This window comes from Ochotona princeps, chromosome 24 (genome assembly GCF_030435755.1).
Source record: "Ochotona princeps isolate mOchPri1 chromosome 24, mOchPri1.hap1, whole genome shotgun sequence".
NCBI classification, from domain to species: Eukaryota; Metazoa; Chordata; class Mammalia; order Lagomorpha; family Ochotonidae; genus Ochotona; species Ochotona princeps.
Window position 1 is genome coordinate 2,197,318 of NC_080855.1, and position 23,846 is coordinate 2,221,163.

The 23,846-nt window shown below is 44.0% G+C and overlaps 1 pseudogene; it reads right to left on the minus strand.

The window, feature by feature from the left end:
- LOC131483223 (cytochrome P450 3A6-like) overlaps window positions 1-23,846 on the minus strand; it is a 125,844-nt pseudogene that overhangs the window by 82,533 nt on the left and 19,465 nt on the right.

Sequence of the window (23,846 nt, forward strand, 5' to 3'; positions counted from 1 at the left end):
AATACAAGTCCTGCTGGCTAGCTTTAGAGGTCCCGCTGGCTAGCTTAAGAGTTGTGGTGGTGATTCATAAAACCTGCCATCACTCATGAGTATAGGAACTGACAACAGGCTGGGCAACTCAGGGCAGCAACACCCAAATATGCATCCTAAAACAGTGTTGGGTGGGCCAGGTTGGAACATTCACCAGATCATGCAAGGCTAAGATGGAATGGTAGACTATGCCGGGCAATGACCTAAGACCCACTGGCATCTATGAGATCTGCGTCTGGGAGTGGGTCAAGTGGGGGAACTTGGGAAACTCCCCTAGTGGATCACAGCTCTCACTGATGATCACATGGTCCAGGCTTGGGGGTCGGGCAAGCTGGACAAAGTAGCTCCAATGGCTGGCTAACATGTGGGTTGGTGATGGAAGGGGGCAGACTGAGCAGGGCCGAGCAAACCTTACCTTACCATCAAGAAATCAGGATGGAGCACAGGTCATGCTGATCTTGGCTCTTACACTGACTGCTCTGCCTGAGCCAGGGATGCCAGGTTGTAGCAACACAGCTGAGGGGCCAACACAGCTGAGGGGCTATGCCAAGCTGGGTCAGAGCAACCACTGGCACGCACATAATCTAGGGCTGGGAACATGTCTGGTTGGGGAGCTAAGAGGACACCAGGACACCCTGGCTGGATTGGGATTCCCACACTGGTGAATGCAGAGGCCAGAATGGGGAGCTGCATTCTGGTCTGGATATGGCTGCAGTGTCCCTTGGCACAAGTATGGACTGGGGCTGGATGCACCGAGCCAGACTGGGCTAGTCTCCAACACCATCTGGTGCTCTGCAGGACCAGAGTAGATGTAGGACACACTAAGCTAGGTCTCTGCTCCTAGTGAGCCATGTGTGAGCTGTGTCTGGGTATGGATGAGCATTGGCTGGGTTCAAACATCCAACAGTAAGAACAGGAATGGGTTGAAGGTCAGTCAGGAAAGGCCACTATTCCTGCCACACCCGGAGGTGGACTAAATAGGACTGGCCCTTGTACCCATCCATATGCATGAGGTCTGCCATTGGGAGAGTTTCTAATGGAGGTGCTTGGGAAACTCAGATCAGGACACAATCCATGCAGGTGAACCACGATAGGGAGCATCCCAGACCAGGCCAGGGAATAGTACCCAGCAGCATACATTTGCAATTTGCAATAGGTCAAGAGCAGACAAGAATGAACCAGTTCACATCCCTCACAGGCGAATCTGAGCACCAGAGCAGAGTGTGGGTCTGGTCAAGTTTGGGCACAACAAATACCAGGACACATTATGGCTGGAGTTGAGTGCCTGCTGGGCTGGACTAGGCTGCAGCCCCCACCAGTGTCAGAGGGAATTGGGGGTGGGCTGGGCTGGGCCAGGCTACAGCACCAACTGGCAAAAATCGAGGTGAGGGGGGCCATGCCAGACTGGGCCGCAGCACCCAATCGGCACACATGAGAACCATGGGGGAGGGGATAAACCTGATAGGAGGGGTATGGAGGGCTTCCCTACTGGACCATCACTCCCATTGGAAAGCAATTCACAGCTATAAGGTCATATGTTCACTGAGAAAGAAGATGATGCCTCCTGCTGTCTAAATAAAACTGTCTTTACTCTTCTCTTTCTCTTCTATAATCTTCCTATCTGTCCTTCTCCTTCTCTTTCACCACTCCTTCTCTTCTCTCCTTCTCCACATCACTTCCTTCTCCTTCCTCTCCAAATTCTCCCTCAAATGGTCTTTGAGATCTGCCTCACCAGCACAATCCTTCTTCTATCTTACTGCAATAGTTTTAGTCAGATAATTCACGTGACATCTGATACTACTCTATTTAGTATTTTCAGTGAGATACTTGCCTATCACTTCATCTAAGGATTGATACATCCTATGGAGATTAAACCTATCATTCATTCATATAATTCCTAGATAGTTAATAATTTTTAAAAGAAAGTTTATAATGGGCAAGTGATCATGCAGTATCATTTTTGAAATCATATAGATTTTGAAATAATGTTGAAATTTGTATGTATTGCTATGTTTCTATGGCTTATTTTGCTCACAAGGTATCAAACAGAGGGTGCGTATTGATGGTGTTTGAGTTAGAGACTTGACATCAGTAATGGACATTCAGGCAAATGTAAGACCCATGCAGATGCATTAGAAGTGCTCCATAAAATAGTATCTGTTGGTTACACATGGGGATACTTCAAACATTCTTCAGCATCCACACTTATAGCATCTCAAATTAGCCTACTGCCTGGTTCAGTCCGTGACATTTAAAGTTGGATGACTAAATTAATGAAAAAGATCTACACACAATTACCACTGAATACAAATGAAGCTACAGAAAGTAGAAGCAAAGGGCCAAGTAAAACTAATTTAATTAACTCATAATTACAATGTAAGCATTGTGTCATCAGCAGGATCAACAAGGCACACAATGAGGCATCAAACAAGACAAAGTCCACATGTAGGGATACAAAGGACTGTAAACCAAGACTTCTGACTTACCAACCAGTGTCCTGCAATCTCCCTAGTCATTTTTGCTTACCAATACAATAATGGCAGCAGGTCAACCATTTCCAGAGTGTACACTCTGATAAAGCCTCGCCTACATTGCTAGTTCACAGAGAGCAACCAGCCTCAAGAGCTGGTGACTTCACACTGGAAGGAGTCACTCACTAACAAGAGAGCATGTGAGCCGGCACAAGATGGCAGCCAGAACCAGGATCAGGGCACCCAGGTTCTGCCTTGTTCTCACTAACTCCTCTGTCAAGCAACAATGAGAACTTCTCATCAGCAAAACCTTTCGTTTTACAATTACTCTAGAGAGAGAGGCCAGCAGATGCAAGGTATAAGTGTTTCCTATAGGTGCAATGACAGTGGCAGCCAAAGTGATCAGCACAGGAAAAGTGAAAGCAATAAAAAGCATGACAGTCTTGCCTTTCAAGCACCAGGATCTTATACGAGTGACAGTAGATATTCCAGCTGCACCATTTCCCATCCAGCTCCCTGCTTGTGGCCTGGAAAAGCAGTAGAGAACAGCCCAAAGCCTTAGAACCATGCGGTAGACCCAGAAGAAGCTCATGGTGCCTGGCTTCAGATCAGCTCAACTCTTGACCTTGCAGCCACTGGGGAGTAAACCAGCAGAGAGAAAACATTTCTCTCTGTCTCTCCTTCTATAAAACTGACTTTCTCTTAAAAATAAATGAATCTTTTTATCCTTGCTCCATTCTAGGGTCTGAGGACTTTTGTCTAAAACAAATTGGCTGTATAGGAACCAATGGGCTCTCTATTCTGTTCCACTGATCTATATATTTTTTATTCCAGATCCGTGTTGCTATAATTACCATAGCTTTTTAAAAAAGATTTATTTATTTTTATTGGAAAGTTAGATATACAGAGAGGAGGAGAGAAAGAGAAGAAGATCTTCTGTCTGATGATTCACCCCTCAAGCGGCTGCAACTGCTGGAGCTGGGCCAATCCGAAGTCAGGAGCCAGAAGCTTCTTCTGTGTCTTCTGTGTGGTTGCAGGGAGCCAAGACTTTGGGCCATCCTCTGCTGATTTCCCATGCTGTGAACAGGGAGCTAGATTGAAAGTGCAGCCTTAGGACTCACAGATGGAGTAATACCCTGGCATGCTACCACAAGGACCCCTATATTTATTTTCAATTTGCAGTATTTTCAAATTATGTTTGATTTATTGGGATATAATCCCTATGGTAAGCAGAGAAAAATTTTAATCAGATTTGTGAGTTATTCTTTTGTTGTATGATCTTCCATTGCATTTGCATCCTTTTGTGTGGATATTTATCCATTCCATTGCTGGTGGTGTATGATGCTGGAGTTTTATTTTATATGCACTCAATATTTTTTTCCAGCAAAGTCCTTTACAATGATGTAAGTAACAGTATATTTTAAGTCTGTTTTAATTGGGCAATGATTTTCTTGGATATGTTATTTTACAATCAGAAAATAAAATCAATCTAGATTTTTTATGTTGGAGAAAATTTTAAAAAATTGAGAATAAATGAAACTTTTTTGTTTGTTTTTTACATTGTATCTTTTATTTTTTTTTAATTATTTATTATTTAACTTCAGTAATTACATTGTATTATGTGACACAGTTACATAGATACTTGGGTTTTCCCCACCCCTCCCCAAACCCTCCCACCATGGTGGATTCCTCCACCTTGTTGCATAACCACAGCTCAAGTTCAGTTGAGATTTCCCCATTGCAAGTGTATACCAAACATAGAGTAGAGCATCTTATTGTCCAGTCAAGTTCAACGGCTTCTTAGGTATACCCTCTCTGGTCTGAAGACAGAGCCAGCAGAGTATCATCCCAGTCAATTGAAAGCTCCAACATACCATCAGCAAAAATTTACATCAATATGGAATTAATTGACATAGTAATGAGTAACCAATATGTTAAAAGTAAATGCGGGTTCCCAGCCACCTTCAGTGACCACCTCACCTATACTTCAATTTTAGTTTATACACAACATATAACATTCAAAACATAACATGTTATACATAACATCATATCATCTTAAATTAAGGCAAACATGTGGTATTTAACCTTTTGGGATTGGCTCATTTCCCTTAGCATTATGGTTTCCAGTTTGGCCCATTTGGCCACAAAAAACTGCATTTTGTTTTTTTTAATAGCTGAGTAGTATTCCATGGAGTAGATGAACCATAGCTTTCTTATCCAATCCTCTGTTGATGGGCATTTTGGTTGTTTCCATGTTTTTGCAATTACTGATTGTGCTGCTATGAACATAGGGGTGCATGTTGGTTTCTCATAGAACAAGTGTTCTGGATATATTCCTAGGAGTGCTATTGCTGGATCATACGGTATGTTGAATTTGAGTTGTTTGAATATTCTCCATACTGATTTCCATAGAGGCTGTACCAGCCTGCAGCCCCACCAGCAGTGGAGTAGGGTTCCCTTTTCCCCGCAACCTCGCCAACAAGTGTCGTTGGTGCTTTTATTCATGTGGGCCAGTCTTACTGGCATTAGGTGGTACCTCATTGATGTTTTAATTTGGATTTCCCTTATTGCCAGGGAACTTGAGCATTTTTTCATATGTTTATTTGCCATTTGGGTTTGTTCCTTTGTGAAGTGTCTGCCCATTTCCCGTGCCCATTTCTTGAGTGGCTTGTTTGTTTTGACATTTTGGTTGTTTTGTAGCTCTTTGTATATTCTGGAAATTAGCCCTCTGTCACCTATGTCGTGTGTGAAGATCTTCTCCCATTCTGTGGGTTGCCTTTTTACTTTGTTGATTGTTTCTCTAGCTGTACAGAAGCTTCTTAGTTTGATGAGGTCCCAATTGTTTATTTTGGTCTTGATTTCTACTGCATCTGGAGTCTTTTTTAGGAAGTGAGGGACCTACCCCTAAGTGTTCCAGTGTGTTTCCAACATTTTCTTCCAAAAGTTTGAAGGTTTCTGGATGTAGGTTTAGATCTGTTATCCATTTAGATCTGATCTTAGTGTATGGTGAGAGATGTGGATCTATTTTTTTGTTTCTGCAGGCTATCAACCAGTTGTCCCAACAGCATTTATTGAAGAGACCTTCCCATTTGCCTGGGTTGTCGTTTGTCTTTTTGTCAAAGATTATTTGGCTGTATCTGTGTGGGTTTCCTTCTGGCGTTTCTATTCTGCTCCATTGATCTTCCTCTCTATCTTTGTGCCAGTACCACGCTGTTTTGATAACCACTGCCCTATAGTATGTCCAGAGGTCCGGAACTGTGATTCCCCCTGCTAACTTCCTGTTCTTCAGGATAGTTCTAGCTATCCGTGGTTTTTTGTGCTTCCAGATGAACCTTTGGATCATTGTTTCCAGTTCCATGAAGAATGTTTTGGGCAATTTGATTGGGATTGCGTTGAATGTATATATTGCTTTTGGCAATATAGACATTTTAATGATATTGATTTTACCTATCCAGGAGCATGGGATGTTACTCCATCTTTTGAGGTCTTGTTCAATTTCTTTTTTAAGCAGTTTGTAGTTTTCTTCAAATAAGTCTTTTACATTTTTGGTTAGATTTATTCCCAGATATTTCATACTTTTCTCTGTTATTTTGAATGGTATCTTGCTGGTTAAGTCTTTTTCCATCTTAGGGCTGTTCGCATACACTATGGCTGTTGATTTTTGTTCATTAATTTTGTACCCTGCCACTCTACCAAACTCTCGTACAAGTTCTAGCAGTCTCTGTATTGAGTCTCTTGGCTCTTCTACATAAAGAATCATATCATCTGCGTATAGTGAGAGCTTGACTTCTTCGTTTCCCATTTGGATTCCTCTGATTTCTTTTTCTTGTCTTATGGCCTCAGCGAGTACCTCTAGGACTATGTTGAATAGTAGTGGAGAAAGTGGACATCCCTGTCTTGTTCCAGATCTCAGTGGGAAGGGTTCCAGCTTTTCTCCATTCAGTATGATGCTGGCGTTGGGTTTTTCATATATGGCTTTAATTATGTTGTGGATTTTTCCATCTATGCCTACCTTGGTTAGGGTTTTTAGTAGGAAGTGATGTTGGATTTTGTCGAAAGCTTTTTCTGCATCTATTGATACTATCATGTGATTCTTGTTTTTCAGTTTTTGGATGTGGTGTATCACATTTATAGATTTTCGAATGTTGAACCATCCCTGCATTCCAGGGATGAATCCTACTTGATCTGGATGAATGATCTGTCTGATGTGTGTTTGAATTCTGTTGGGTAGGATTTTGTTGAGAATCTTAGCATCAATGTTCATCAAAGAGATAGGTCTGTAGTTTTCCTTCTCTGTTAGTTCTCTGTCTGGTTTTGGGATTAAGGTAATGTTGGCTTCATAGAATGAGTTTGGAGCTGACCCCAATCCTCTACAAACTCTTCAAAACAATAGAAAAAGAAAATAAATGAATCTTTAAAAAATTTGGAAGGAATAAAAGAAGTCTATATAGCTAAAATGAGGTAGCAGTTAATAAACTATGAAGTATGCATGTATCACCAAAACTATGAGTTTCTATATGCATATGCTGTGTATGTGTATCAGTGGAAGACTACATCCAGGATCCCCACAAATACACAATCCACACACTCAAATCCCTAATATAAAATTACATAGCATTTTCAGGGCCTCCAGTTTAATTTTGTAATTGTGGATCTAGTTACCACTTTTGACAGTTTGGAAAACAATTACTGCTTTTCTCTCAAGAAAAGCTTCTAACAATCAAAATACCTAGATGCAAATGATTCTACTGCCACAAGTTTGCTATATACACTAAGAGATACCAGGTATGCTTGAGCCAGCTTGGGTCATGGGGGATTCCCTTTCCAGGGATCCTGTACCTTTCAGGGCAGAATTCATAAGGCTCTGTCCAGTATTCTGGTTCTTAGTGAAGGACATAAGGCAGCATTGTCACAATTGTCCCTTTGGGAATGAATACCTCCTTGATTTCAATGTCTTTCTTACAACTCTCTCAATTCTGCTAGTAAATGGGTATAATCGTAGAGCTTCATTTACCGCCATGTCAGATACTCCATTTGCATCAGAGCATCATACATGACAAGTGCCTGGGAAGAAAGATTTTGATAAGCTGAGATGTGGAATTAATTTTAAACTAGGTCTACGCAGTACTGTTGGAGCATAACTTTCATTGGTGAAAGATACTTGCATTTAAGAGGTACTTATTAAGAGCCAAGTGTTTTGGCCCTGCTCAATGAATGGTTCATTCAGATGATAAGGAGATTAACTGGCACATCTTTACAATATTCACTGCTATCAAAGAAAACATGCCAGAGTCACTACTGCAAGAGAGGTCACATGCATAGCCAAGTTAATTTACATGGAGAGCAGAAAACCACTTACTCTCACAAATACTAATAAGATTTATTTGAAGATTCCTGATGGGTGATTCTGTCAGCACACATAAAATCACTAACAACATGGTCAACAGGATGTCAAGCCTACAACCCTCATGAATGTGAGGTGGTGTTCTGGCTGCTCCACTTCGAATTCATCTCACTGTTAAAGGCCTAGGAAAAGCAGTAGAACATGGTCCAAAATGCGGGGTCCTTGCCACTCACGTGAGAGGCCATACGCAACTCCTGGCACCTAGTTTTAGTCTGATTCCATCCTGGCCATGGCGGACATAAAGGAATGACCAGAAAATATGAGCGTCATCTCTCCCTTTCTTTATTTAGGTCTGGCTTTCAAAATAAATACTAAACTTTAAAAATTCTGCAGAGATTAAAAACTATCTTCCTTTTATCCTGTTATGATCCAAAATAGTTTGAAAATAAATGCTAATGTGTAAACAATTTTAGTAAAATGAAATTTTGACAGAGATAGAAACCTACCTCAGCTCCCTGTGCTGTTTCTAGACGTCTCTGAGCTATAGTTTCAGGCTTCAACTACAAACTCTGAAGATGACGCTGGTGATTCCTCTTGACAAAACTGCCACACCACCCTAGATATCAGGTTCCTTCATATTCAACAGCAGACTGCCGGGGTCACGTCTTATCTGCTTTACCTCTGCTGATGTGACTCGGGGATGAGAATGGCAGGAAGCAGAGCGCAGTCTGCCTCCACAGGCCAGGACGGAACTGGCCAGCCTCACTTAGCTAACAGAAAAACCAGATCAAGTCCAGCCAACTGAAACAGAGCAAAAGACCACAAGCTTAAGCAAGTGCAGACAATTGAAGCAGAGTGAAAGACCACAAACTTGAATAAAAAAGACTTCTTGTAGATGCCTCTTTGGATTCTGGTAACAGACACCCAGGATCAACACTGATTTATAAAGATCTTACAGTTCAGTGAGTAGCACCATCATCCTTTTGTTCCACATTGTTTCTGATTAGATTTTCCTAATATTGTCATTTAAGGAATCCAGGCTCACACATTTTGCACCCCTGAATAACACTGAAGAAGCATTCTATCAAGACACTCTCTTATCCCAAAGACCTCTCCCCAACTGAAGCATAACCCACTGAACTTACTGGGCAGCACACATACAACTCATTTACCATACTGGGTAAAGTTGCATCAAACTCCTGCTACCGTTTCTGCTGGACATCAGGGTGAGTTCACAATAAATACATAATGAAGGAGAGAGCATTGCCAGTTGTCTATAAGAACCAAAAAGAAAAGAATTTGACTGTACTACAAGCTCTACATCAGAGGTAAAAAGAGAACAAGCATGTTTTAAATAAAGCACATCAATGTGACCCACGGTACATGTACAAATTCCACATAGTGATGGGTGTTGTGGTAGAGGGCACTCAGCTGCTGCCTACAATGCCAACATCCCAAATGACTACTAGATTCCAATGTAGAGCTGCTCCACTTCCAATACCATCATCGACCAGTATACCAAGGAAAACAGTAAAAGATAGCCTAAGTGCTTGGGCCCCTGTACCCTCATGGGAAGTCTTGGATAGAATTCCAGTCTCCTGGCTTTAACCTGAAGTAGCTTGAGCTGCTGCAACCATTTAGAAAGTGAACCAGCAGATGAAAGAGCACATATCCTCACTTTTGCTTTCTTGCTGTGCTCCAAATAGATGAGTCTTAAAAAACAAATACAACTTTAAAATTCCCACAGGAAAAAATGGACACTGCTGAGAGAAACAGTAAATGGTATTCAAATAACATCTTCCTTATCAAGCCAAAAATCCAACATTGTTTTAACCTATTTTATCCCAGCCTATCCCATGCCCTGCTATCCTCTCTTTATTACACCATCCTCATCACCAACTCAGCTGGTTTTCAGGAGACAGCTTCTCTGTCACACATGCACAGTGCAACCAGGGCACCACTTGAATAATCATAACAATACAATATGGAGTAGCATTCTCCTTAAGGAAAATACCTTGTATTCTGCTTAAACTATTTGGAAACACTGAGTGTAAAATACTAAAACTTCACTGCATGAAAATTAAAGGATGTTTCATCTAAGTTGCATGAGTTTAGTTAAGAGGACAAAAATGGGCTACAGATAATATTCTGCCACTCAGAATGCAGTCCAGGGATGAGCAGCACCTGGGAACTCACACCAATACAGACTCCCAGCAACAATTGTGCAAGACAGAGTGGAGATTCCTCAGAATTCTGAAAATACATCACCCGTATGACACAGCCATTCTTCTCCTGGGAATTTACACAAAGGAAATAAAATCAGCCTATGAAGAGGATTTTCTGTGTCCCCTGTGCTTACAGTAACTCATCTTGCAATAGCTAGGATATAGATGTAACTAAAATATCCACCCACTAATGACTAGATACAGAAATTTTATCTATATGGTAGAGCAATGCTCAACTATAAAGGAGAATGAAATCCTCTTTCACAACAAGATGGGGTGCTGGGTCCATGCAGTGTGTGTAGAGAATGGGAAGGTGGGAGAACAGCTGCTGCTTGCAGACAAGGTTGCAAAGACCTTCCCTGCTGTGAGACAAGGCCCAACAGATGTCTCTGCAAACACCTTAAGGCAGTCCCACCCTCTTTGCTTGGACACCTGACCACCTCACTGAGAGTTCTCTTATCTATGTAGCCATTGTTTACTGCTGTGGAGTTGGTTTTTACTATCTATGCAAGCTTGGAATTTGATGTACCCCGCTGAGAATTCTGTGAATCTATTTAGGCATTGTTTGCCACTGTGGAGTTGGCTTTTACTCTATGCCAGCTTGGAAGATGATGTTACTGATAACGTCTTGGCAAAAGGGCCTTTAACAATTTCAGCTGTCTCCACTGCCCCTAACAACCACCTGGCTGAAAGCGCTCGAGAAAATTTACACTTACGTTGTGAAATATGATAATTTAGGGTGTTAAGTCCATGGGTGTAATGGGAATTTATGGTTAGGGCTTTTTTTTTTCTTTTTTCCCTTAATCTCAAGGGATTAAGGGAAAACCTCCTTCTGTGATGAATTTCTTCCCTTAACTGATTTAAGAATAAGTTGTAGAATGAGGTTTGTAGTAAGAATGTATTACTGATTGATATACACTGTCTATTGAGAAATTCCTGACCTCAGGATCAGAATCAACAATATCCCACCTCAAGGTGAAAAAATTGGCAGAACTATCTTTAGAAACACCCACTTGACCATGGTGCAAAAAGTTTTTCAATAGTTTGTGACAGCTTCTGTATAAACAATGAGGACAGCTTTCTTGCATTGTCCATTATGATCCTGAAATATTAGCAGTCCATTTCTTTTATTTTTATGCCTACTCCACACACCCTTCTCGAGTTCTGAACTCAGCTGGAGCTGACCTCCAGCAACTGGGGCAAGAGGTCATTGTAATTAGTGAAATAAGTGAATCATCAAAAGATAATGTATTTTCCCTGATTTGTGATAACAAATACAAAGAGTGAAAAATAAAACGTTGTATATAACCAAAATTGACATTTTGAGATTTCATTGTTGATGATACTCCTGGCTCATATGTTTGTGAATGATGGTTTTCACAGGCTGAACACATTGTTTTAAGGTTTTAACGAGAGTGAAACTTGTGATTTTAAAATAAGTTAAAATGTGTAACTATAAAACTTCGAAGAAACATAAAGGAGGGAGATTAGTGTGAAAATCATCATCATGCTCTTAAAATGTATATTAATAATGGGTTATCTATAATTGTGACATTAAAAGAAGGTATGCTATTCTGGAAAAACTAGGAATATACTGTGTATGTGAAATATATGAAATTTGTCCCCTTGACATAAATTTTAAAAAGTAAAATAGAAGAGGGGATGGTGTTTGTCATAGTGAATAAACTGCCAATTGCAATGCTCAATTCCTTATGGGAGCTATTTTGTGTCCTAGCTGCTTCAATTCCAATCCAGTTTCCTGCTAATGGCAAAGGAAAAGAAACAAAACATGGCCCAGGTCCTCCTGCCTCATACATGTGAGATCTGCCACAAACTCTTAGCTTTGACCTTGACCAATATCACCCCTACAGTGATGTTGACAGGAACCCAGCAAAAGGATCATCTCTGGGCCTCCTCTCATCTCTATAGTTCTCATTCCAAATAAATAAATAAATAAATTACATGTGTGTACATGAGTATTCACCTGAAAGAATTTCACACTTCTTAACTATATACCTTAGCACCACAAAATTAGGGCACATCACCATAGCCTAGTGGCTAAACCCTCATCTTGCATGCACCGGATCCCATATTGGTGTAAATTTGTATCCTGGCTGCTCCAGTTCCCTTCCAGGTCCCTGCTTGTGGCATGAGAAAGAAGTGGAAGATGCCCCCAAAGCCTTAATATTCTTCACTCATTGGGAGACCCAAAAGAAGCTATTGACTCCTGACTTCTGATTGGCTCAGCTCTCTGCTTGTGGCCTGGGAAAGAAGTAGAAGATGCTCCAATATTCTGCATTTAAAACTCTGCACCAATGTGGGAGACCCAGAAAAAGCTATTGGCTCCTGGCTTCAGATTGGCTCAGCTCCAGACATTGCAGCAAAATGGGAGGTGAACCAGCAGATGGAAAAATCTTCCTCTGTGTCTCTCCTTATCTTTGTAAATTTGCATTTCCAATAAACAAATCTATTTTTTCTCTTCTGTCTCTCTCTCTTTCTTTCCCTCTTTTATTGTAGTTGATGTTTACATAGTCAATCATGGTGGGAAGGATCTAGGCTTAGGGAGAAGTGGGTGTAATCACTGTTTCCAAGCTTTCTATTTCCTCTTTCCATTTCTGGAGGGAGGGGAGAAACAAGTGGAGTAGCCATACACAGCCTCCCTACCATCCCAGTACCCAAGGATGGGGAAAAGCCACCCAATATCAACTCAGACTCATATGACACATGTTCTGAAGGTTCTGCCCATGTGGATGTGATAATTTGAAAATGCTATAGATCTCACCGATCTATGGATGAGGAATTCTTCCCAATGACCATTGACTAACACCACCAACCTTATAATCTCCAACTGCCCAGATATTTGCTGTCATTGTTTGGCTGGGTATGGTCCATATGATCTGTTCTCCATTCTCTGCTATCATATCAGATGTCCTCTGCAGGATCCAATGAGTTATGATGTCCTCCTGTTGCACCAGGGTCTGCCATATGGTACTCCATCCTCTACACTGAGGAGGATCAGTTCCACTAGGTAGGCTCATGGACCTCAGCCAGGAGAATGGCGCCTACCCACTCAGGAATCATGGATCCAGAAATCACCTTATAGGAGGCCCAATGGCCCCAGGCCATGTGACATAGAACCTTCCAGAACCCCAGCCCCAAAACTCATTGAACCAGACGTACCACTCAAACTGGCTTGGTGACCTGGACCAGCAGACACAGGTCCCTCTGTGCCCTCCAGCCCTGGGGTACACGGATCCATCATCCACTGCATAGATGGACACAAAGACCTGGGTAAGAAAACCCATGCTCCACTGGACACTCCACTACCAGGGCTCACAGACCTGACAACACTATGTAAATGGGCACTAAGACCTGGACCAGGAGACACAGTGATAAGCAGACCCCACACCCCTGAGGCTAACATGTTCAGCACCCACCATACAGGCCAGCCCAAGACCCTAGGCCATGAAACCCAGGATCCACCAGATCCCCCACGCCCAGAACTCATGGACCTAGTCCTCACCATGCAGGTGGGCTCAGTGACGTGAATCAGAAGACCCAGGCCCTGCTAGACCCAACAATCCTGGGGCTCACGGATCTGAAATTGACTATGTAAGTGGACCCTAGGACCTGGGACAGGAAACTCAGGGCCCTCCAGACATTCCACCCCTGAGGATCACAAGTTCAGCACCTACCTAGCAGGAAGGCCAAGGCCATGTATCATACAACCCGGGACCCACGGATCCCCCACAACCACAGCTCATGGACCCAGCCTTCACCATTCTGATGGGCTTGGTGACCTGGATCAGGAGACCCAAACCCCTCATGATTCCAGCCCTGGGTACACAGATCCATTACCTACTGCAGAGGGAGGCCTAAGGACACCTGGGCCAGGAGACCCAGGGCCAAACTGGACCCTCCACCTTGAGGCTCATGGGCCTAGCACCCATCACACAGGTGGGCCCATGGCTGAGGGCCATGCGGCCCAGGATCCACCAGCTCCCCCACCCCTGAGGCTCACCGACCTGACAACCACTACATAGACGGGCCCTAGGACCTGGGCCAGGAGATCCAGGGCCAAGCCAGACCCTCCACTGCTGAGGCTCATGCATCTAGCACCCACCACACAGGTGAGCCTAAGGCCCCAAGCCATGCCACCCATGCTCCACTGGACCCTCCACCGCTGGGACCCACTGGAGTCCCCACACTCAGGGCTCAGAGACCCAACACGCACTACCTCCAGACTAACAAGCCTTATCTTTCCTCAGCATCCACCACAGGGAACTTCAGCTGCAGAGTCAGCCCCCAGTCCTGGCTTGAGTGTGAACTGTCTACTCATGCGGCCCAATCCGGCCTCTCCTGCACCCCATCCTGGTTTTTCGATCTACCACTGAATGTTTTGAACTGTGCAGGCCTGACCCATTCCCTGACCTGACTCACATGTGTTCCGTCTGGTAGTGTAACCTGGTCTGGGTTAGGCGGCTCCTTGCCTTGGTTCTTGTGCTTACCTACAGGGACTGCAACCATCCAAAGGAGTTTACCAAACTCCTTTATGCTCTCTCCTCCCAGTGGTAGATCTTGCATACACCGGATATCATGCCCAGCCCGTTTTGCATCCACCCTAACTCTCACGAGTACCACTGGAGTCCAGCCCAACCTGATCCCCCCCAGATGCAAGCCCATGCCAAGGAAGATTGAAGCCATGTTCAGCCCAAGATAAGGCACCAATTCTGGCACTCATGTTCACTGATGGGAATTCCAGCCCGGCTGGGGCATCCCCTTAGCTCCACAACCAGGTCTATTCCCCATCCACAGTGCTTATATGTGCCAACGTATATTGCTGTTTCACATGGGGGAGCCCAATTATTGCCAGACAGATCCTACCCCCAGACCCAATTCTCTCACATATTTGTCAACTTCATGGGCCAACCTCACAAATTCTATTCCCTTTTCTGACAGTCTTTGATGGGTTCCATGTTTTATTCCTTCAAGTAGAGTGGCCTTGTCTGTAAATTCCAGAGAATTCATCCTCACACTTGCACCTGAAGCCTAAGGTCCTTGCTAATCCCAACCTGTGCCATCTCCAAAAGTCCCTGTAAACTCACACCCCCAAGTTCTTAGAGCGCATTTCAGGGTGGCCAACAGGCATCACCCAGGTCTCCGAGCAGCTGCCCTGTGGCAAGAAGAGCAGAACACCCAGGCCACCAGTTTCAGACACACCTGAGCTCTTCCACCAATAGGGTCGTGGTGGGCAGAGCCAGGATCTTGTGTCTGCCTAGATCCACCTGAGAACTGCCCACAGTAAAATTATTGTGGGAAGAGGGGTTTCTCTGACCTCGGGGCAAGCTTAGAATTAGCCCACTGCCTGGCAGAGATGGCCAATAAGCAAATCTTAAAAAGACTTTCAGAAGCTGATATTTTGTGCAACATGAGACGGTAGTATGCACAACCTAACTTGAGAAGCATGGGTCGTACTTCTGAAAAGCATCAAGTAATAGAAGATCAGAGAGCCTAAAAATAGATCAGACTGTAAAGAAACTATATAGAAACAAAACATTCCAGAGGTGCTACAATGTGTTCTAGCCTGTTGAAGGACATTGAAACAGCAGATGATGGAATGTGTCAATAGAAAATGATGACTCAGTTGGAGATACTGAAAGATGGGATACACTGTAGCGATCAGCAATTCATGCAAAGTCATGTTGTGAATGACCTCTTCCTGAGTGCATGTCCCCTACAGCTGCCATCCTCATGCTCCCAATACAGCCCTTATAGGTATAAACTAGCACCTGTCTTAATGTTGCTTCCAAGATTATAAAAGTTGAAATATTTTGTTCTGTCTAGTCAAGACTGAATTATGATGTTTTGATACTCAGAACACTGAAACACATAAGTGCCTACCTTAAATATGCAATTCATAATCTAAAACATTTCATGTCAAAATATCTACAGAGTTGGGGTTTACCATGTACAATTGGTACAAAATGCTTAGGACATCCATGGCCATTGTGAAAATGTGAGGAGTGAATTAATGGATAGAAGTGCATACTGGTTCCCTTGCTGTTTCCTACTTCAAGAAAAGTTAAAAATTTTTCATATAACTAGGATAAAGAAAACAGATTGAAATGAAATGAAAATATATACTTACACGATTATACTGGGATCAGTCCATCCGACTATTTAAGCGAACTGTGAGGTACTTAAAAATTTTGTCAAATGGTTGGCAAAACAGTGGTATCTTGAAAGTTAACATGCTGAGAATATTTGTGTCAAAGAAATAGGTTATGGATTGGAGTAGTCTTTGAGAGAGACAAAGAATGAGACATGGGAAACAAACAAACAAAAAAAAAGCCCAGTGACATCACTTGGTGTAGTATTAATGGAAGTACTTCATTTCTGGTTCTCTGTACATAAATTTCATTTCCCCATTTTGATCCTAGAAATAATCTAGAAAGCAGACAACTCAGTAGCAAGGACCACTTCTAGTTTGCAAAAATGAGGGATGTAAGAAGTCATTTCACACCCAGCACTGTGACCATGGCTTCATTTGAAAGCCATCATTGCACAATCAAACTAGTAGGTGGGGGTTTGAGAAGAAACTGTAAATACACAAATACTTAAACGTTTCCTTCACAGCATGCATGCGTATTTCAAACAGAAAAATTAAACTTTGTAAGAGTTTAGGACAGTGAGCACACTTACACAAAGCAGCCCCACTTAATAAAATAGCTCTGGACACAGTGACTATTCCACATCTAGATGAACATTTCCAGGTAGAAACTCTGATACAGGGATTTGGATGTGACTGGGGATCTGCCTCTGTCCTACCAACAATAGTGATCCACTGACCGTTCACTGGCATTCGGGCATGAAATGCTACACTTCTCCTTGTGTCCATGCCACAGGCTGGGAGAATTCACTCTGCTACCACGTTTTATATCTGAAAATGCATCTCTCTGCAGTCTGGAACAACTGCTCACCTGCCTAGAAAATTGCATGCACATTTTGGAACAAACCCTTCCTCAAACCTTGCTATTCACAGACCTCACAGAAATCCTTGGTTAACTTTGTAGGAATCAACTTCTTTAGAATTCTGGGAGTTAATCATCAGTTGCAGAAAATCCACTCTTTGCTGAAAGGAAATTTTAAAGACAAGACACCATGTCAAAAGTGCATGAGGAGTTCAGGAATGCAACTGCTCTCTGAGAAGGCCACTCTCAAGTCCCGAGGTCTGACTGGAGTTGTCTAAGTCGTCTTCTTAATATTATTCCTCAAAGTGATCATTGTCATGCCTATCATTGCATTGTAAATGTTGTCCTAGACTCATTTTCTCATCACCTCCACAAACCAAAAAGTCTTCATCACCCACCAAATGCAAAAATTCACCTTTAACTTAGAATCATCAGGATCAGAACAATAGCCTAGTGCTAAATTCTTGCCTTGCATGCCTGAAATCACATATGGCACTAATTTCTGTCCGAACTGCTCCACTTCCCATCCAGGCCCCTCCTTGTGCCATGGAGAGCAGGAGTGGAGCCCAAACTCTTGGGATTCTGCACCCACGTGGGAGACCCAGAAGAAGCTTCTAGCTCCTTGCTTTGAATTGGCTCAGCTCTAACCAATGTGGCCACTTTGGAAGCAAGCAAGGAGATAGAAGATATTTTTTCTGTGTCTCTTAGTGTATCTGCGTTTCCAATAAAAACAAGTAAATCTTTAAAAAAAAAACCAGAAATCTACATAAATTATACCATTATAGCCCTCCAAACTTGGCAAAAAGAGAACATCCTCGTGTAATATGGAATTTACCTGTTTATTCTTAAGGCAATCTTTTTTTTAATTCTTTCTATAGACATTTTCAAAACATCTGTAGCATCTTTGGGGTACCTAGTTATCACAATGTTTCAGATACAGGGGAGAGGAAAGGATAGAGTGCTATAGGAAAAAAGAAGCCATAATAAAAAGCAAAATTTATGTGGCACAGTTGCGATTTCTCATTCAGAGGACTACAATTCATCAGGGTTCTCAACCAGGAAGCATTCCCTCAGCACTTTTTTTAGACTTCCAGGCACATTCACACACAGATTTCATCACTGGGACAGAGCACCAATGGTCTTTTCTTCATCTTTGCAATGATCACAGGAATGGATGAGATCCCCAGTTCCAGATGCCTTCAAAGATGGACACCATTATGTATTTAAGGAACTCATATCACTTCTTCACAAAAATTTGAAAACCAGGGAAGAAAAACAAAAAAACCTTTAGATTCATTTTATGAGACTGGAAGCTCATATGGTCACTGATTCATATCCAGGTTGCTCAATTTCCCATCTAGCTCCCTGCTTATGAATTGGGAAGTGTATTGGAGAATGGACTAAGTTTTTGGAATCTGTACCCATGTGGAAGATCCAGAGTAGGATCCTGATTCCTGGCTTCAGATTGGCTCAACTCCAAAAGTTGTAGCAATTTTAGAAGCAAAATGGCAGATGGAAAATCACTCTCTCATAATTCCCAGTTTCAGCATAAAGGAAGCTATAACACCACAGCCTGTGGGGCAGTGCCTTCAGTATAGACAGAGATCAAAATTACAGAAATGCAGTCCAGAGATAAACCTTATTTTCATGGTCCACTGAATTTTGTGAAAGTATTGCAACCATTTATTGCTGGTAAATTGGACAGTCACACATAAAAACAATAGAGTCAAATATTTCTTAAACCTTCTGTACAAAGCTAAGTCTAGAGGTTGGAACTGTGGTGCAAGAAATTAAGTCACTCCACAGAAGAGGAATACCATAAAGGTACTAAGTTTAAGTCCAAGCTGCTCTATTTCCTATCCAGCATTCTGTTAATGTACCCTGGGAAGCTACCAGAAGGTGAAGCATGCTCTCAGGCACCCGCGCCATGTGAAGACCTTTACAAAGCTCCTGCCTCCTGGTTTTGGCCTTGCCCTGCCATGAGCCTGTGAGACAATCTGGGAAATAAACCATATCAGAGATGAAATTTTCTCTCTCAATCTCTTGCCTCACCTCTACACCAATACTCCCTTGCACTTGCTGTAACTCTACCTTTTAATTAATTAATTGATTGATTGATTGATTGATTGATTGATTCTGGCAGCAACTCATCACCATTACTCTGCAGGTGATACACTAGCTGGCAGGTGGTAGAGAGACCATGAGGGCCTATGGATGCAGGCTTGGGACAGGGGAGGGATATGGGTATGCCACCAGGGGGCATGTGGGAGCCTGGGACCTCACTTCTAGACAGGAAAAGTGAATCTAGGGATTTCCCCATGTGCTTGGTCCTGGGTGAGGAGAGAGGAGAGTAGAGCCCCAGGACAGCATATTGCCCTGGTATGCTGGTGAACCAGGCCTAGAAAACTGCAATGGACCTGAATCTTGGGTGTGTAGAGAAGGAAGGCACAAGACCAGCACATGTGGAATTTGGGACTTTGGTGGCTTGGGACAGCTTCAGATCAGCACACCAGCCACTGGGCTTCTGAAGACTGGGCAGGAGCCCCCATGAACTCCTGGGATCGATGAATGTGGGTTGAATGGGGAAAGGAGCATGGGGATAGTTGGTAGGGAGGACCACTGTGGGAGTATCTTGCAGGTGAGGAATGACTCCTGAGGAACTCCCAACAACAGGGCCACTGTACCTAGAAGTGAGGGGATTGTGACCTGGCTGTATGCAGGGGAAAGGACAGAAGATCTTTATGAGTCAGACCAATGCACCAAGGCACATGGGAGACCAGAACTGGGCTTGTTAGCACGGAGCACGGCTCACCACCACACAGCAGCGTACATGAAAGCTAGGACTGGGGGCCTTTCTGGCAAGTGCTAGATCCCAGTATTTGACAATGAGTGTCAGAACAGGAGATGGATCACCTTAGGCTGGGCCGTGACACAAACCAGCATGCAAGATAATCAAATCCAGGGATAGATTCTTTAGGGGATATGTGGGCCTAACCCTGTGGATTTGCAAGTCCCGTTGGTTATCTTAAGAGTTGAGTTGATAAGGGGCTGAGCTAGGCGTGAGCATGGAACCCACAGACATGAGTATGCAAACATTCATGGATACTGAGGCTGGGAACAGACTGGGTAGGTCCAGACTGAAGCACCTGAATTAGCACCCTAAAAGAGGATGTGGAGCAGGCTGGACTCAAGATCCACCAGCTCATACAAAGCTGGGACTGGGATGGGGGGCAATTATGCCAGGCAAGGGACTAGTAACCACTGGCATGCGTGAGGTGTGGGCCTGGGAGCAGGCCAAATGGGGGAATTTGAGAAAACCCATGGGTTGGTCACAGCACCCACTGGTGAACTGGTGGTCCAGGCCTGGGTTTTGGGCAAGATAGGCAATGTAGTTCCATTGGCTGGCAAGTGTGTGGGTTGGTTTTGGAAGAGGGTTGACTGGGCAGGGCTGGGCAAATCTTAGCCCACTGGTGAATGCAGAAATCAGGCTGGAGTGCAGGTCATGTGGGGCTAGGCTATCATACCTACTGGTTTACATGAACCAAAGTTAGGAACAGGCCAAGCAGGGCCAGGTGGATGCAACCACTAGCATGCGTTAAGGCTGACGGGGGAGGCCAGATCAGGCCAGGCTGCATCACACAAAGGCAAAGGCAGAAACACGTGAGGAACTATGCAAAACTGAGTCAGAGCAACCACTGGCACCTGCAAGATCTGTGGCTGGTAATAGGCCTGGTTGGGGAGCTAAAGGGATGCCCTGGCTGGGCTGTGGGTCCCACTGCTGAGCACAAGGGACAGAGTGGGGCTTTTACCTGCTATGAATATGGCTACAGTGACATCACAAGTGTGGACTGGGTCTGAAATGTACCAGACTCAGATAGAATCCAGTACCAACTGTTTTTTGTAAGAACCAGGGTGTTTGTAGAATGAGCTTGGCTAGGTCTCCGCCCCTGCTGATCCAAGAATAAGCTTTGTCTGACTGTGGACCAGGCTTGACTGAGCTGTATCACCCAACCATAAGATACAGAATCACTGAGAGAAGGTCAGGAAAGAGCATTGCTCCTGCTAAAACATAATGTGTACTATGTAGAACATAGACCAACAGGTGTGCATGAGATCTAGCAATGAGAGAGGTTCTGATGAAAGAGCTGGGAGAATGCATGTGTTGTGACACAGTCCTAGCAGGTGAGTGCTAGAACCAAGACAGGGAGCAACACAAACAAGGCCAGATAAAGGTACACAGTGCCTTACATTTGGCTCAGATCTGGTGTGAACCAGGCTGGGCCAGTTCATATCACCTCCTGGCAAATCCAAGAACCAGATTAGAGCATAGGACATGCTGGGTCTGGCCGCAATATCAGCCATCCCACACGAGGGCCGGCAATGGGGGCTCCCTTTGTTTGGCTAGGATGTAGCCCCCATCAGTGTGAGCTGAAACTGTGGGTGGGCAAGCCTTAGCCAGCTTACATCACCCACTGGCAAATGCCAAGGTGAGCCAGGACATGCCAAAATGTGACACATCAACAAACCAGCACAAATGAGAATCGGTGAGTGTGAGTGACCCCAGTAAAAGAGTTGTGGCAGGCCTCCACGCTGGGCCATTACTCTAACTGAAGAGTGTGACAGCTGGGATCAGGGGCAGACTAGGCCTTGTAGGGCTCAATACCTGCTGGCCTCATGTTAGCTGGATCAGGGAACAACCAGACTGGGCTGACTGCCTTCTGGTGTTTGCAAAACCAGAATAGGTGTGGGTTGATTTGGCTTTGCCACAGCATCAGCTGGCAGATGCTAATACAGAGAGCAAATTTTGTCAGGCTAAACAGCAGAACCACCTGCAGAGTATAAGATCTGGGACTGGGAGTGGACCCAGCAGGGTAAGAGTGGACATCTCCCTCTTGGGTTGCCACTTCCACTAGTGACCATGAGACCCAGGACTGGGTCAGGCATGGCTAGATGGAGAGTGGCACCTGCCATCATATGTGTGGGCTGAAGAGTGGGGCTTGCTAAATCAAAGCCCACCTACAGGTCTGAGAGCTGAATGGGATATATGACTAGCCCAGTCTGCTATACATACTGGCAAGCATGGAAAACAGTGCAGAAGGTGGGCCTTTTGGGGTTTATCACAGGTCACTCTGACTAGGTTGCAGCTCCCACTGGTTTGTGTGAATGCTAAATGTGTGGTGAACAGGATGAAGCTGAGCTGCAACACCCGTTACATTGCAAAGACGACAGGACTGGAGACAACAGACCTAGCAATTGCAACTAACAATGTGTGTGAAGGCCTTTGTAGACCTTTCTCCATGATTGGCCCATATGTGTCCTTGGCTGCCTTCAGGGCATGTCATATCTCTTTTTTTTTTTTTTAGGGCATGTCATATCTCTTGCAGAGGTCACTCTTGTGTCCACCCAATTCCCACAGCTGTGGTAACTATCAGGTATGTTAGCTTGTCTCCAAGCTCAGTCCAAGAACACATGCCAGCATGCCAGCCTGGAGCCCTAGTACTCCCATCCTTCCCTTGGACACGAATGTATGTGGAACACCCCAGGTCCCCTCCTCTCTGCCATCCCCTGATCACCTGAGCAACACCACAAACCCACTCCTCTAGCCCTCATGTGAGCCTACAGGTTACCAGAGGCTGCATAAGAGCTTTAGTTGTGAAAGCAGGTTGCGCAGGCATTGCATGGGCAGAAGCAAGTATTCAGACTTTGGTTATGTTACCAAGTGTCCTCTGCAGGTTCCACTGCACTGCATATCTCCATGTGCATCTGGATATGCTGTCCACTGCTCCATCTAAGCCACTGAGAAGGCCCAGCTTTGACACAGGCATTTCATGGTCAGATCATGTAATCTGCAATTTCCTCCATGGCTTGGGTTTTGAGTTCAGCACTTCAGTTGGGGGGATTCCCAAAGAAACTTTATCTGAGGTGATCCCAGACTTAATTGTTATGTGTTGAAGGCAGTACAGGGTCTGGCATAGTCTGTCATCCAAATTGATATAAAATTTGTCTCTGCTACCCAGTTTGTCTTTCCCACTTGCAGTACTCTCCTCTCCTGTTCATTTCTCCACCGCATGGGAAATGTCCAGGAACAGACTTCTCTTCAAATAATAACTGCCTGTTTCTTTTTGACTAATATTTTCTTGGGTGGTCAGCAGACCTAACAGTTTGGTACCAAAACCTGGGAGCTGGGTTGTAGACCCACTTTAACTTATGGATCGTTGGTTAGACACCTCCTCTCTAAACTGCTGACATCCTGGAACATTTTCCAGCCTTAGCCATGATGCAAGTAGGCCCCTCCGCACAGCCCCTCCTGTCCCGAAAATCCTCTTTCACTGTGTTAATGGGTTGGTCCATGGAAACTGTGAACATCAGACCCAGTTTGAGCTCTCAGTGTTGAAAGAATGTACTTTCACAGATGAATTGCTCATTTGGGAACCTAGCTTGCTAACAGGACCTCCAGTGTCCAGGGAGACGTCCCATTCACTGACCCACCCTCTGTGGGGAAACAGGTAAGCAATCTAGTTCACCTCTCAAAATGAAGATGCATTCCTTGAGCCTGAACTAGCTGTGAGACAATCTGGACAGAATTGACAACTCACAGCTTTGGGCTATGATTCCCCAGACTCCACGGGGATGTCTGTTGGCTAATTTCAATGGCATGGGACTAGGCCAACCCTTAGGCTGCTCATGTTTTACCCCTAGGCAATGATTCAAAATTACCACTAGAGGGCACATTTAATTTTAATATCCTCACAAAATTGGACAATTTCTGTCACTGCAATGGCAAGTGGTCCAAAATGTCTTATTG